Source organism: Hordeum vulgare, chromosome 7H (assembly GCF_904849725.1).
Source record: "Hordeum vulgare subsp. vulgare chromosome 7H, MorexV3_pseudomolecules_assembly, whole genome shotgun sequence".
In the NCBI taxonomy this organism is placed as follows: domain Eukaryota; kingdom Viridiplantae; phylum Streptophyta; class Magnoliopsida; order Poales; family Poaceae; genus Hordeum; species Hordeum vulgare.
In genome coordinates, this window is record NC_058524.1 from 631,936,873 (window position 1) to 631,953,824 (window position 16,952).

Sequence of the window (16,952 nt, forward strand, 5' to 3'; positions counted from 1 at the left end):
TAAAATTGGCAAGGGCGCAGACAATATATAAATGTATTATAACATACGTGCACGCTACATATCATTGTGGAAACTCTCTATGGCCTTATTACAAGCAGCAAGAGCAAATAAATAGGCTTGTGAGCTGACACACATGCACAAATGCATAACATATATGTAATTCAGACAAACACATGGTTCAACCAGAGTTGTCCCCAAACATTCAACAATTTATTGTAGGTAAACATTAACATAACTTGACCATAGCTTGAAGCAATGCATCATATGCATGTGAATGGCATCCATACTAGTAGCAGTGCACGCATATCATTTTATTCTACTCCTCCCATCGCGACATTGGCTCCCATTTCTTCCATCTTAGCAACAACTATCAAATTGAAATATTGAACTCCAATTAGCTCATGAGTTAATTTTGCATGGGAAGAGAATATAAGATGTATGTTTGTCGAAATTAATATGATTGAAGTTTTGAGATGGGACATGAAGTCAATCAAGTACTTTAATGAAAAATCATGGAAGGTTATACATATGTATTAGTCCACAAGACAATACATAGCTTGCATGCAGATATATCAAAGACATTGCACAAAGTTAGTTCAGTGAATTTACCCGAATCGGCAAGAATACAGGGGAAACAACAAGTGTTCTTGCATATTATGTCGGAGCCACCTGCGGCAATACAAGCAAAACAACATGCTTTTGCCCGGGCACTTACACAGCAGCTACATTGTGCTGCGGCGGTCGAGTGAACAGCGATGCTCAATATGAGCAGGCACATGATCGCCTTCAAAGTGGTAGTGCCAGTGAGCATCCTCTTGCCCTCCATTGTCTCCTTTTGTTGTTGCTACCTGTCTTGGTTACCAAGCTAGGTTTGTTTGTTGTGTGTTGAGAGATGCTTCTTGAATGGTTGTTGCACCTACAATTTATAGGCAGTTGTGTTACGTTATGATGGGAATAAGGTGTGAATGGGTGGGAATCAAGTATTATTCGATGTGTCACTGAAGATAATTAATGACTTAGTTTGGAATACATGATGAACGTTGGCTTTATTTTTGTACTCGCCGTGCTCAGATGGAGCTGGATGATAGCTAGCGAGTCTAAACTATATATGATTATAGGATTAGTGTCATTTGTGAGTGCATGGATGTGTGTTTTTTATATTTTTAACCGGCAGGCCTTCTGTGACTAGGAGTACGGCTCGTTCTTATCCATCTATTCATATGCACTACAGATTCAATGAACTCGCAAGGATTTATTAATTCCATCGATCATACAAGTTGGACCAATTGGTGGTTGATGCAACTTATGCATTGTCCTACTTGTATCAAACTTGTTTTATGTGACACGGAAAAATAGGATATAGTGATATAATGCAATGCACCGGGATTATCCTAAACATGGGAAACAATTCAAAAACGTAAAAATTGCACACATAGTCCCTTCAGTTGTCATCGTTTCGATAGAAATATTAAATTTGAAATATGACACTTTCAAGAAAATGTTTAGACCGTGGAAATTCGGACAACCTGGAAGCCTAGCACTTTGCCAAGGCGTCGACACAACGAATTGAATTATGTTCATGTGATAATGGCGCTCCCACGACAAAGGAAGCCGTAGAGAATCATGGTAAGTAGACATCTCATTTGTCTTGATCACAGCCCGAATGCAATAGCTACACCACTAGGAAAGTACAATCAAACATAGAAATATCATGAACAAATATTAGGCATGAACACTTTGAGGTACGCCGATGCGAACATTTGGGTGGGACAACATGGGAGCCGTGAGTTGGGTTCCAAAATATGAAAAACGGCGGAGATATATCAACAACCCCTCATGCTGTGTAGTCCTCGACAGGTATACACAAGGGGGGAGAAGGGATGGTGTTGCGGGTGTCAGATCTTGTAAATGTAAACAAGGGAAGAGACATAAGATCCATACAAACTGCTAATCTATCTTGGTTTGACTTGACTCAAACGGAACATAATGTCGTCTTCAAAGAAAGTGCAATTATTGTTGAGAATAGTCAATATATATATATATATATATATATATATATATATATATATATATATATATATATATATATATATATATATCCGTCGTAAGATATTGTTTACGCTCACTCAAGCTAACAAACAAAACAGAAAAGACGATTCTGAAAAAAACGAAAAAAACCACCCGGAAGAACAATGGTTGAGATGGGCATGTGGTAAATATCTACCTAGTACTTAACTCAAGAGTAGACTATGTTTGCACATGAATCTTCCTTCTCTCATGATGTGGATCTAACATGATATATAGACTTTCAAATATATGGCGCGTAAGTCTCTAAATACAATAAAAGGTCGATACCTCGTCATAATCACTAGCATATATTAAGTTATCGATTATGTGCACTGAAAACAACATCGTACTTGGTCTAGCCTAATCACTGTCTTATGACGGACATATACTGTGTTTGTATTCCGTCTCTTTCCAACAATAATTGAACTTTCTTTGTAGGCCAACATGAAGTTCACTATCAACTCAACACCATGCAAAACAATTAATTACAAAGTATTCTTTCAGCATCATGTATATTAACAAATATCCAAAAAAATTGCGGCAAGTCAAAATGGCTACATGTGCCAAATCTATGACTCGATCGCGTCTGATGATGGTGTGGATCACACATGATATATAGAATTTGAAATATACCAATGGTAGGTTTATCTCTAAATACAATAAAGGATGGATTGCTCATCATGATCGCTAGCTTATATCAAGTTAGCTACTAAGTGTAATGAACACACCATCACGCTTGGGCTAGCCTAAACAATTTCTTATGACGTGTATATATTGTGCATTGATCGTCTTAGCATCTCGTCTCTTCTCGACAATAACTAAACTTATTTTGTAGGCCAACATGTGACTTCTTCATACGACTTTTCTTAATAATAGTATAGTTTACCACAAGCATGGATCAGTATTTATAGACTAATTTGTTGTCCCGTCTCAAACTCAATGTATTCACCTACATCCTCCGACTAGAAATTGCTATCTCCTCTCTCTTGTAATCAAAATTCAGAATGAAGAAGCACCCATATTCTCAAGTGCAAAATTTGCAACAGAAGCAGAATGTGAAATACAAGTATCATGCGTAATGTGAGAGGGGAGAAATGCAGCACACTGTTAGGTTTGCAGACCAGACCATCCTTTTGACATTTGTGTTACACGTCTCCAAGATGGACCGTTGTTGGATTGCTCATCATGATCGCTAGCGTATACTAAGTAAGCTACTAAGTGTAATAAACACACCATCATGCTTGGGCTAGCGTAAACAATGTCTTATGATGTGTATATATTGTGCATTGATCGTCTTAGCATTTTGTCTCTTCTCAACAATAACTGAACTTCTTTTGTAGGCCAACATGTGACTTTTTCATAAGGATTTTCTAAATAATAGTATAGTTTACCACAAGCATGGATCCGTATTTATAGACTAATTTGTTGTCCCATCTCAAACTCAATGTACTGAGCTACGTCCTCCGACTAGAAATTGCTATCTCCTCTCTCTTGTAATCAAAATTCAAAATGAAGAAGCACACATATTCTCAGGTGCAAAATTTGCAATCGAAGCAGAATGGGAAATACAAGTATTATGCGTAATGTGAGAGGGGAGAAATGCAGCACACTATGAGTTTTGCAGACCAGACCAGCGTCTTGACATTTGTGCATCATGGCTCCAAGATGGACCGTTGTCGGATCGTCACGACCAAAACCTTATATCTTCACACCTTCAACCGCCATTCACTCAACTAACCTACCCCTCCATTAAAAGAATGTGCTTCACATTTGAAGGTTCAGGCTTCCAAAACTGAACACCATGACCAGCGAATTAGTGATATGAATAAATACCAAGCATGCTATGATATCTACCAGCTTATCCTAAATCGCACTGTACACGCTACTTCTTCCTAATCTCGCACATGCAATTCACTATCAATTCTAGAATGGAAAAAAATTAATCACAAAGTTTGCTTTCAGCGTGATGTATGTAGTACCAATTTAACATAATAGAACACTCCTACTACTTAAGATAACAAAAACCGTGAGTTTGATCAAGGAAAGCAAAAGGGGCATGGTGAAGCCTATGTTCGTTCCTGGAGAACAAATGCTGCTTGAGTTCATCCTTGGAGAACGCTTGCAATTTACCACCAAAGACGGTCTTCGTTTTAGTGGATCCTCCGTTATTGCTGTTGTTTCTAGTTTAAGGAGAGCAGGTGTGTTTGATTTGCTAGGTTTGTCGTTGGCAGCAAACTGTAGGATAACAAACATAACTACTTTAATATCAATTAGAGACCAGATAATTTGTACTTGTTCTAATTAATTTATAATGGTTGAGCTGGACACACATTGCAGATTATAATAAAATCTACTTTTTTCTTCTTCTCAAAACAGCTACCTTTCGTATCTCAATGACTCAACCGTGTCTGGCGATGGTTTGGATTATTATTATTCCCAACGCGTGAACAATTTTCAGATTCAAAGTTTTTTCAAAGATTAAAATGTTTTGCCTTTGACCTATTATTAGATACCTATAATGTCGTTTTCTTAAAATTTCTTCTCATGTTTAATTGACAACATTCTGGATTTTTACGTCAATTGATTTTACCCATTAACATCAGTGGCAAATCTACATCACAAGTAGATATTATTTTTTTATTATGTGAGTAATCGGTTGTGCTCGCCCAGCAGGATGAAGCTGCAAAGAAAACAAATGGTATATTGTGTTGTAGCTGCATGGCACAACGGGGTAACTCGTAACATTTCACTCATGTTGTAAGTCTCTCCGCAAGAAAGCATACTCTACATGCATTTTTTCATATATACCTGAAGATGTGCCATAAAGTAAATATTTTAGTTTCTTTTTGAAAAATGATAATATATAACAATGAGATGATACAAAGTGTCATTACAAAGACGTAACGGTGTTTGACGGGTAAAGTGGGCAATAAATTTCTCTACTGGACCATCCTTGGGTACCGTGAGAAAAACAATAGGCCTTATGCATGAAAGGAGGGAGTATTTATTTTGAAAAGGAAGTTGAAACCGCCAACCTCTGCTTACAAGGGTACCCCCAACCATTGTTGTTATATTATTCGATAAATTCTCAAAAAAGAATTACATGGGTCAACCCAAAGCCACCTTCATGACGGTTTGTCACAGCACCTATATGTTTGATTATGTGCCCTGACCTCGCAATAACACATACCATCTAATCTGGTGGCCTCACCAAGCCAACCAACAACGAGTCGAGAGCATCGGCTGGTCTAGCAACCCTCAACACGCACCACATACGCCTGCACTAGAATCCAACTACGGCATCTTTCCTGGTCCCATATTCAAGAGCGATCAATGCCTTTACCTTGCAGGACCCAACTATTATCGATGCCACCACGATGCCACACCCCCGAGACTATCATGCATGTGTCTATCATCGAGTATGCACTACGCCATACCGTCGAAACCCGACGTCATCGATGTGGTATATGCAACACCACTCCACCTCTTGGCCACTCCGGCCAGCACTTGCTCCAAAATAGTGTGCCTTGGAGGGAGAACGGCACCGAATGTCCAGTCATCATCCCAGGTGGTCGAGTGAACAGCGATGCTTAATATGAGCAGGCACATGATCGCCTTCAAAGTGGTAGTGCCTGTGAGCATCCTCTTGCCCTCCATTGTCTCCTTTTGTTGTTGCTACCTGTCTTGGTTACCAAGCTAGGTTTGTTTGTTTTCTGTTGAGAGATGCTTCTTGAATGGGTATTGCGCCTACAATTATAGGCAGTTGTGTTATGTTATGATGGGAATAAGGTGTGAATGGGTGGGAATCAAGTAGTATTCCATGTGTCACTAAAGATAATTGATGACTTAGTTTGGAATACATGATAAATCCATTCACACGTATCTAGCGGAAGAAACACTACTTTACATATCATATTCAATGTTAGGGAGAAAGCAAGAACCACACCAATAGTGTGCAATGAGACACCCAAAGTTAGCCGTATCAGGGGAGGACCTACAATATTACTAGTCCGGAAGGGACAACGGTGAATGCAAGTAACTCTATCCCGTCAGAGATTGTTTTTAGGTAGCAACTTTTGGTGTTGAATATAGCTTTATGGACATATGTATGGAGTTGTGCTAATACAATTTCAGCATTTTATTCATATATATTTTGCTCAATATTGATTGGAAGCGAGATAGCTAGTTGGTTCACTATGATAGACCTTTCGCAATGTTTATCTTCTCCTTGGTGTTGGAGATCATATGATAAGTATGACATATGTACAACTTGATCCCAAGTCTTCATATGCCAATCCCCAAACTTAGAACTTGCACGTACTAAACACGACAATTACTACCCCTTTTTTGTCAAGCAACCTTTTTCTATTTTATTTGTTCATGAATATCACAATGCCATTTTAACAAACAATATATTTTTATTCAGCTAGCGAAGGGTGCCAACACTCAATTTTTATCCAAGACATGAAAAGTGTATATGTATATAAACATTAGAGAAAGTGATATGATGCAATACTAGCGAGTTGTATCAAACTTTTCATATACATTTTTTATCGAAGAATCCATGTTTATAGATTGTTTATCCAAGACTAGTGACTTGTATCGGACTTGTTTTTATATGCAAGGAAACATTACAGAAGTGATATGACGCAATAGACCAGGATTAATCTAAAAATGGCATACAACTCATAAAATATACACCTTTCCAAAAATTATTATATGTGACATAGTTTCCCAAAAAAATAACAAAATTGAAGTATGGCACTTTTAAAAAAAGTGATCTCAAGAATAGGTGTCATGTATGGTATATCCATGGCTAATGTGGTGATAATTTTTCCGTATTCGGCACACACATACCTGCAACTTGGCTTGGCTAATGTGAACAAGGCTCAATCATCAGGTTATGAAAATAAACGAGTTACTTAATTTGGAATTCGATCAATGTAAAGACTTCTAATGGCTACTTCATACATATATATTGAGACAACCTCGAGTCACAATCCCAAAATGAAGTTTACATTGATGATGAATGTTGTGTTGGTCTTTGTCATAACCAAGACACCTAAATGAAGCATCATGATTAGGATTATTAGCCTCTTAAATCAGTGCATGGGTGTGTGTTTCGTGTTATTTAAACCGGTGGGCCTATTGGTGACTAGGTGTGTGCCTTGTTCTTATCTATCTACTCACCTGCAAGGATTATGATATTTCATCGATCATAAAAGATAGACCAATTAGTGATTGATGCAACTGTTGCATTGTGCTAATGGTATCAAACTTGTTTTATATGACATAGAAACGTTAGATATAATGATATGATGCAATGCATCGGGATTAGCCTACAAATGAGAAACGATTCAAAAAATGGAAAACTTGCGCACATAGTCCTTTTACGAGACATGGTTTCCATAAAATATACCCAATTTGAAATATGACACTTTAACAAAGGTATTCTAAAAAATAGGTACTCTCATGGATAGCTTATCTTTGCTTTGAATGCAAATGACCAAGACGATGGCTATATCTATGGAAAATGTGATAATAAATTGACCATATTCAGCAGACACGTGCATCTTGGCACGGGTAATGTGAACACAGACTCCATCCGAAAATAAATGATTTACTTACTTAGGACTCCGATTGGTTTAAGGACATCTAAATGCTACTTATATATAGATGAAGACAACGTGGAGGTTCAATCACAGAACGAAGTCTACATTGGTAATGATTATTGGCTTAATCTTTATAAATGCCATCTCGCTCAAACAGAGACGGATGATAGCAAGCAACTTTCAACTATATATGATTATATGATTAGTATGTTGTGTCAATGCATGTGTGTGTGTGTTTTGTGTGCCGGCGACTAGGCATGTGGCTTGGTATTATCTATCTAATCACATGGACTTCTAATTAATTCAATGAACTACCAATTAGTGGTTGATGCAACTGATCCATGTGTCAGCTGTATCAACCTAGTTTTATATGACATAAAGGCATTATAGATACTAATATAAAGCAATGCGTCTGCACTAGCCTTAAAAAGAAATTATTCAAACAATGGAAAACATGCACACAAAGTCCTTTTCGTGTCATGGTTTCCATCAAAAAAAAATTAAAATATGGAAGTTGTAAAAATGATGTAATATCATGTATGGCTTATAACGGCTTTCAACCCAAATGACTAAGCTGTTGTCCATATTTATGGCTATCCTAGTGATAAGTTGCACATATTCGGTACACAAGTGTGTCTTGACATGGCTAAGGTGAGCATAGGCTCCATCAATTAGTTATGTTAATAAATGGGTTACTTAACTAGGACTCTAATCAGTGTGTCTACTTCCAATTGCTACGACTTATATATAGAGCGAGACGACAAGGAGAGACGATCAAAAAACAAAGTCTACAATGATGACGAGTGTTGCCTTAATTTTTGGAATAACCATCACGCTTAGATGGAGTTCCATGATATATCCAATGAGACAACCCGCCATGTACTCCTACTAAGCCTCTCATTGATACCTTTACAAATCAGATTCAACACTTCAACTTTGTCACCAGAACACATGCATTCACTCCAGTTCATCACCCGGATGAAACAAGCCAGACACAACTCTAAGCATAGCAAGCATAGCAAGGTAAAGCACATCATGGCTCAAGCATCTACCAGGTATGCTAGGTTGCAAGGTTTAGCTATTTACTGTGACAATGACAGGTCACGCAGAGGAATGGGTTCAACTACCGGGCAAAAGAATTTATCACGATGTGTCCTAGTGCAATAAATGAGATCAGGAGCGAGAACATGGGATTTCATCGGAATGCTTAAAAGGGGTGCTTGCCTTGTGGATCAGCGGAGGGATACACTCCTTCAGTTGGATACTCCCGAGTATCCTGTGGAGCGAAGCCTACCAATACAAACAATCACAATCAATACACGTCAAATGCAACAATATGATCCATGATCATGGCATGACATGGATATGATGGATGAGCTAATGCATCTAATATTGAATTGGTTGAAGCTGGTTTGAATCAAAGATTCAAATGCTACTTCAAAAAAGGTATTTTTAAATTACCTTTAAATGATTTGACCTGATTCTTAGGTATAGCTTGTTCTATCATGCATGAAAATAACACCAATGAATTTCTTGAATTTTTCTGATAATTTTTCATATATAAATTATTTTAATCTGAGTTACAGATTAATTTCTATGATTTTTCGAAGTTTATAACTATTTCTGAGATTTTATTTAAACCAAAATTAGAATTACTGCATCAACATGACATCACCAGGACAAACTCCACACGTCAGTGACACACGTGACACACGCACTAACTGAGTTATATTTAAACTATAGTCCTAATTATTGGTGTTGGGCCCACTGGTTAGTGGGTGTTTAGGGTTAGATAAATTAATTTATTCCGTTTAATTTAAATCCTAACTAACCAAAGGCTGGTCCCACATGCCAGAGATACAAGGATCAAACCACCTGGTCAAACCGGGTCAGCTCACCGGCGTTGAGCCACCGATGGCACCAGGAATGGCGGAGGGGGTCAGAAACCCACCTCCAGCGACCATTTGGCCGGTGGAGACCACCTACAGAACGGCCTCTAGCCCGCACATCCATTTGAGTAAGCCATAGGGGATGGGGTGGCCGGAGACATCGTCGGCGATGACCTAGGCGGCCACCGGAGCTCGGCCCTCGTCGAGATCGACGATACAAAGCGCGAAAGGACCGGAGCTAAGCACCTCGACACCTACGCGGCAACGCGAAGCCATTGGTGGCCTCGGTTAGGCTCGAGGACCACCGAAACCTCCCCGACGATGAGCTCCCGCAGTAGAGCTCTTCGGTAGTCGGTGGAAACGGCAGCTACGGCTCGCGAATGAAGGGGCAAAGGGGAGAAATGGGTTCTGCAGCTCACAAGGGTTGCAAAGGCGTCGAGAGCGGGCTCGAAGACGGCCTGACGACGGAGAATTCGACGGCGGTGACCTCGGTAACCTTAGAAAGAAAACGATGGCGGGACGGCGATTGGAGGTGCCCGGCTTCGGTTCCTCTGGCGTGCAGCTGCGTGGCGTCAAGGCGAAGCTACTCAGCACCTCGGGGACAAGAGGGAACGGCCAGGGCGACCTAGCGACGGCGAGCCAAAGGTGCGGCCATGGGGGAGAGAGGGGAGAATAATTTCGTATTCATAAAATTTATTATCATGATTAATTGACAACATTCTGGATTTTTACGTCAAATGTTTTTACCCATTAACATCAGTGGTACATCTACATCACAACTAGATATTTTTTTTTCATATGTGAGTAATCGGTTGTGCTCGTCCAGCAGGATGAAGCTGCAAAGAAAACAACTGGTATATCAGGCTGTGGCTGCATGGCACAAAGGGGTAACTCGTAACATTTCACTCATGTTGTAAATCTCGCCCCAAGAAAGCATACTCCGCATGCATTTTTTTCATATATACCAGAAGATGTGCCATAAAGTAAATATTCTAGTTTTTTTAAATGATAATATATAACAATGAGATGATACAAAGTGTCATTACAAAGACGTAACGGTGTTTGATGTGTAAAGTGGGCAATAAATTTCTCTACTGGACCATCCTTGGGTACCGTGAGAAAAACAATAGGCCTTGTGCGTGAAAGGAGGGAGTATTTATTTTGAAAAGGAAGTTGAAACCGCCAACCTCTGCATACAAGGATGCCCCCAACCATTGTTGTTATATTATTCGATAGATTCTCACAAAAGAATTACATGGATCAACCCAAAGCCACCTTCATGACGGTTTGTCACCGCACCTATATGTTTGATTATATGCCCTAACCTCGCAATAACACATACCATCTAATCTGGTGGCCTCACAAAGCCACCCAACAATGAGTCGAGAGCACCGGCCGGTCTAGCAGACCCTCAACACGCACCACATACGCCTGCACTAGAATCCAACGACGGCATCTTTCATGGTCCCGTCTTCAAGAGTGATCAATGCCTTTACCTTGCAGGACCCAACTATCATCGACGCCACCACGATGCCACACCCCCGATACCATCATGCATGTGTCTATCATTGAGTATGCACGACGCCATACCATCGACACCCGACATCATCGATGTGGTATATGCAACACCGCTCCACCTGTTGGCCACTCCAGCCAGCACTTGCTCCAAAACAATGTGCCTAGGAGGGAGAACGACACCGAACGTCCAGTTATCATCCCATCTAGTAGATCCATATCTAGTGTTTCCCCCGGAGCAGCCGAAGCGAGGTGACGTCGAAGCCTTTTACCAAGAAATGACACCTAACACTTTGCCATCATCCGGCATGGCCGAAATCAGTGTTGTTTTCACTGGCAGTCATGCCACTCCAAACCAATGGATGGCTAGATCCATGTGGAGCCGCAACATAGAGCTTGCGCAGCCGCTAGAATGCAAGCAGGAAACTACATCATCCCTCTTTGGTCCCTCTATGCATCGTCGAATGGACCAAGGCCGGACTCAACAACGGATCTAGGAGGAAATCAGATCTATGGAACACCGATGCTAACCATCTCCAAGAAGCACGCTAGAGATCCTGATAGTCCATGGACGTGACAACTAGCGCACATCCAGGGGCGTCACCTAGGCCGCCGCACGTGATCTCCCTGTTCGCGCCGCCCTAGTCACACCAGTGGGCCACCATCATTACCATCCTCCCCGGTACCTTTGGAACAGGGCCTGCTGTCAGGCTGCCACCACCATCATGGTCAATGCCGGTGACAGCGACATAAGGGGCCTTCGACATAGCTGCCTTTTGGCGGTGCTAGCATAGGGCCCGTGGAGTCAACATGGGGTGCGACGTGAGGGGTATGTCTGGGAGGAGGATGGGATCGGGAGGAGGACGAAGTCTACACGAGGGTGGCAGTGGTAGGAGGAAATCAGGAGGACATTACACTATATGGTGTAATCTGGAGGAGGGTGGTGGTGTCACACAAAAGGAACATGAGTATATACTTAATTTGATGTAATTGTGAAGTTGTGTGCATTCGGTGTTGTTTAAGCCAGCTGGCCGGCCGTTGAGTATGTGTGTCTCATTCTTATCCATCTAATCACATGCACTGCAATATTTTTCTGGTATTAATTAAGTCCATCTATTTGTAATATATTCTCTACGTAGCTATTTACATGAAAAAATAATTAATTAGCAGTTGATCCAACTGCTCCATTAGGGGACTCTTTGTCCTGGTCAATAGGCAATTATGTTCTCAGCCATGACTCTTGTATAGTGTTTTAGTGTCCTCCAAACAGCAAGCCACACAATCCCAAGGGAAAAAAAGTCTGATAGCAGCCAAAAATCAAACAAGTTTCCTTCTCGACATTGTCTTTCCTGCTAGGATTCAGAATCCTACTTGGTATGACGTTCTTAATTATTTCATGTAGTCCAAAGTGCTGAAAATTATCAAAACTCTTCCGAGAAAATTTAAATATGGAGCATGCATAGACTGACAACAGTAATCAATTTCCAATAAAATTGGCAAGGGCGCAGACAATATATAAATGTATTATAACATACGTGCACGCTACATATCATTGTGGAAACTCTCTATGGCCTTATTACAAGCAGCAAGAGCAAATAAATAGGCTTGTGAGCTGACACACATGCACAAATGCATAACATATATGTAATTCAGACAAACACATGGTTCAACCAGAGTTGTCCCCAAACATTCAACAATTTATTGTAGGTAAACATTAACATAACTTGACCATAGCTTGAAGCAATGCATCATATGCATGTGAATGGCATCCATACTAGTAGCAGTGCACGCATATCATTTTATTCTACTCCTCCCATCGCGACATTGGCTCCCATTTCTTCCATCTTAGCAACAACTATCAAATTGAAATATTGAACTCCAATTAGCTCATGAGTTAATTTTGCATGGGAAGAGAATATAAGATGTATGTTTGTCGAAATTAATATGATTGAAGTTTTGAGATGGGACATGAAGTCAATCAAGTACTTTAATGAAAAATCATGGAAGGTTATACATATGTATTAGTCCACAAGACAATACATAGCTTGCATGCAGATATATCAAAGACATTGCACAAAGTTAGTTCAGTGAATTTACCCGAATCGGCAAGAATACAGGGGAAACAACAAGTGTTCTTGCATATTATGTCGGAGCCACCTGCGGCAATACAAGCAAAACAACATGCTTTTGCCCGGGCACTTACACAGCAGCTACATTGTGCTGCGGCGGTCGAGTGAACAGCGATGCTCAATATGAGCAGGCACATGATCGCCTTCAAAGTGGTAGTGCCAGTGAGCATCCTCTTGCCCTCCATTGTCTCCTTTTGTTGTTGCTACCTGTCTTGGTTACCAAGCTAGGTTTGTTTGTTGTGTGTTGAGAGATGCTTCTTGAATGGTTGTTGCACCTACAATTTATAGGCAGTTGTGTTACGTTATGATGGGAATAAGGTGTGAATGGGTGGGAATCAAGTATTATTCGATGTGTCACTGAAGATAATTAATGACTTAGTTTGGAATACATGATGAACGTTGGCTTTATTTTTGTACTCGCCGTGCTCAGATGGAGCTGGATGATAGCTAGCGAGTCTAAACTATATATGATTATAGGATTAGTGTCATTTGTGAGTGCATGGATGTGTGTTTTTTATATTTTTAACCGGCAGGCCTTCTGTGACTAGGAGTACGGCTCGTTCTTATCCATCTATTCATATGCACTACAGATTCAATGAACTCGCAAGGATTTATTAATTCCATCGATCATACAAGTTGGACCAATTGGTGGTTGATGCAACTTATGCATTGTCCTACTTGTATCAAACTTGTTTTATGTGACACGGAAAAATAGGATATAGTGATATAATGCAATGCACCGGGATTATCCTAAACATGGGAAACAATTCAAAAATGTAAAAATTGCACACATAGTCCCTTCAGTTGTCATCGTTTCGATAGAAATATTAAATTTGAAATATGACACTTTCAAGAAAATGTTTAGACCGTGGAAATTCGGACAACCTGGAAGCCTAGCACTTTGCCAAGGCGTCGACACAACGAATTGAATTATGTTCATGTGATAATGGCGCTCCCACGACAAAGGAAGCCGTAGAGAATCATGGTAAGTAGACATCTCATTTGTCTTGATCACAGCCCGAATGCAATAGCTACACCACTAGGAAAGTACAATCAAACATAGAAATATCATGAACAAATATTAGGCATGAACACTTTGAGGTACGCCGATGCGAACATTTGGGTGGGACAACATGGGAGCCGTGAGTTGGGTTCCAAAATATGAAAAACGGCGGAGATATATCAACAACCCCTCATGCTGTGTAGTCCTCGACAGGTATACACAAGGGGGGAGAAGGGATGGTGTTGCGGGTGTCAGATCTTGTAAATGTAAACAAGGGAAGAGACATAAGATCCATACAAACTGCTAATCTATCTTGGTTTGACTTGACTCAAACGGAACATAATGTCGTCTTCAAAGAAAGTGCAATTATTGTTGAGAATAGTCAATATATATATATATATATATATATATATATATATATATATATATATATATATATATATATATATCCGTCGTAAGATATTGTTTACGCTCACTCAAGCTAGGCAAAACAAAACAGAAAAGACGATTCTAAAAAAACGAAAAAAACCACCCGGAAGAACAATGGTTGAGATGGGCATGTGGTAAATATCTACCTAGTACTTAACTCAAGAGTAGACTATGTTTGCACATGAATCTTCCTTCTCTCATGATGTGGATCTAACATGATATATAGACTTTCAAATATATGGCGCGTAAGTCTCTAAATACAATAAAAGGTCGATACCTCGTCATAATCACTAGCATATATTAAGTTATCGATTATGTGCACTGAAAACAACATCGTACTTGGTCTAGCCTAATCACTGTCTTATGACGGACATATACTGTGTTTGTATTCCGTCTCTTTCCAACAATAATTGAACTTTCTTTGTAGGCCAACATGAAGTTCACTATCAACTCAACACCATGCAAAACAATTAATTACAAAGTATGCTTTCAGCATCATGTATATTAACAAATATCCAAAAAAATTGCGGCAAGTCAAAATGGCTACATGTGCCAAATCTATGACTCGATCGCGTCTGATGATGGTGTGGATCACACATGATATATAGAATTTGAAATATACCAATGGTAGGTTTATCTCTAAATACAATAAAGGATGGATTGCTCATCATGATCGCTAGCGTATATCAAGTTAGCTACTAAGTGTAATGAACACACCATCACGCTTGGGCTAGCCTAAACAATTTCTTATGACGTGTATATATTGTGCATTGATCGTCTTAGCATCTCGTCTCTTCTCGACAATAACTAAACTTCTTTTGTAGGCCAACATGTGACTTCTTCATACGACTTTTCTTAATAATAGTATAGTTTACCACAAGCATGGATCAGTATTTATAGACTAATTTGTTGTCCCGTCTCAAACTCAATGTATTCACCTACATCCTCCGACTAGAAATTGCTATCTCCTCTCTCTTGTAATCAAAATTCAGAATGAAGAAGCACCCATATTCTCAAGTGCAAAATTTGCAACAGAAGCAGAATGTGAAATACAAGTATCATGCGTAATGTGAGAGGGGAGAAATGCAGCACACTGTTAGGTTTGCAGACCAGACCATCCTTTTGACATTTGTGTTACACGTCTCCAAGATGGACCGTTGTTGGATTGCTCATCATGATCGCTAGCGTATACTAAGTAAGCTACTAAGTGTAATAAACACACCATCATGCTTGGGCTAGCGTAAACAATGTCTTATGATGTGTATATATTGTGCATTGATCGTCTTAGCATTTTGTCTCTTCTCAACAATAACTGAACTTCTTTTGTAGGCCAACATGTGACTTTTTCATAAGGATTTTCTAAATAATAGTATAGTTTACCACAAGCATGGATCCGTATTTATAGACTAATTTGTTGTCCCATCTCAAACTCAATGTACTGAGCTACGTCCTCCGACTAGAAATTGCTATCTCCTCTCTCTTGTAATCAAAATTCAAAATGAAGAAGCACACATATTCTCAGGTGCAAAATTTGCAATTGAAGCAGAATGGGAAATACAAGTATTATGCGTAATGTGAGAGGGGAGAAATGCAGCACACTATGAGTTTTGCAGACCAGACCAGCGTCTTGACATTTGTGCATCATGGCTCCAAGATGGACCGTTGTCGGATCGTCACGACCAAAACCTTATATCTTCACACCTTCAACCGCCATTCACTCAACTAACCTACCCCTCCATTAAAAGAATGTGCTTCACATTTGAAGGTTCAGGCTTCCAAAACTGAACACCATGACCAGTGAATTAGTGATATGAATAAATACCAAGCATGCTATGATATCTACCAGCTTATCCTAAATCGCACTGTACACGCTACTTCTTCCTAATCTCGCACATGCAATTCACTATCAATTCTAGAATGGAAAAAAATAAATCACAAAGTTTGCTTTCAGCGTGATGTATGTAGTACCAATTTAACATAATAGAACACTCCTACTACTTAAGATAACAAAAACCGTGAGTTCGATCAAGGAAAGCAAAAGGGGCATGGTGAAGCCTATGTTCGTTCCTGGAGAACAAATGCTGCTTGAGTTCATCCTTGGAGAACGCTTGCAATTTACCACCAAAGATTGACAAACATTGAGTAGCTACATTCTCGGTCTTCGTTTTAGTGGATCCTCCGTTATTGCTGTTGTTTCTAGTTTAAGGAGAGCAGGTGTGTTTGATTTGCTAGGTTTGTCGTTGGCAGCAAACTGTAGGATAACAAACATAACTACTTTAATATCAATTAGAGACCAGATAATTTGTAC

At 39.7% G+C, this 16,952-nt stretch overlaps 2 long non-coding RNA genes across 2 annotated transcripts; both read right to left on the minus strand.

The window, feature by feature from the left end:
- On the minus strand, positions 1 to 900 carry LOC123412609. Its single transcript, XR_006613543.1, has 2 exons — positions 610 to 900; positions 1 to 367 (listed from the first exon to the last, which is right to left on the minus strand). It is a non-coding gene; the product is annotated as an uncharacterized LOC123412609 (long non-coding RNA).
- An 11,671-nt stretch (positions 901 to 12,571) lies between these two features.
- Positions 12,572 to 13,471, minus strand: LOC123412627. Its single transcript, XR_006613550.1, has 2 exons — positions 13,181 to 13,471; positions 12,572 to 12,938 (listed from the first exon to the last, which is right to left on the minus strand). It is a non-coding gene; the product is annotated as an uncharacterized LOC123412627 (long non-coding RNA).
- Between the last annotated feature and the right edge of the window lie 3,481 nt (positions 13,472 to 16,952).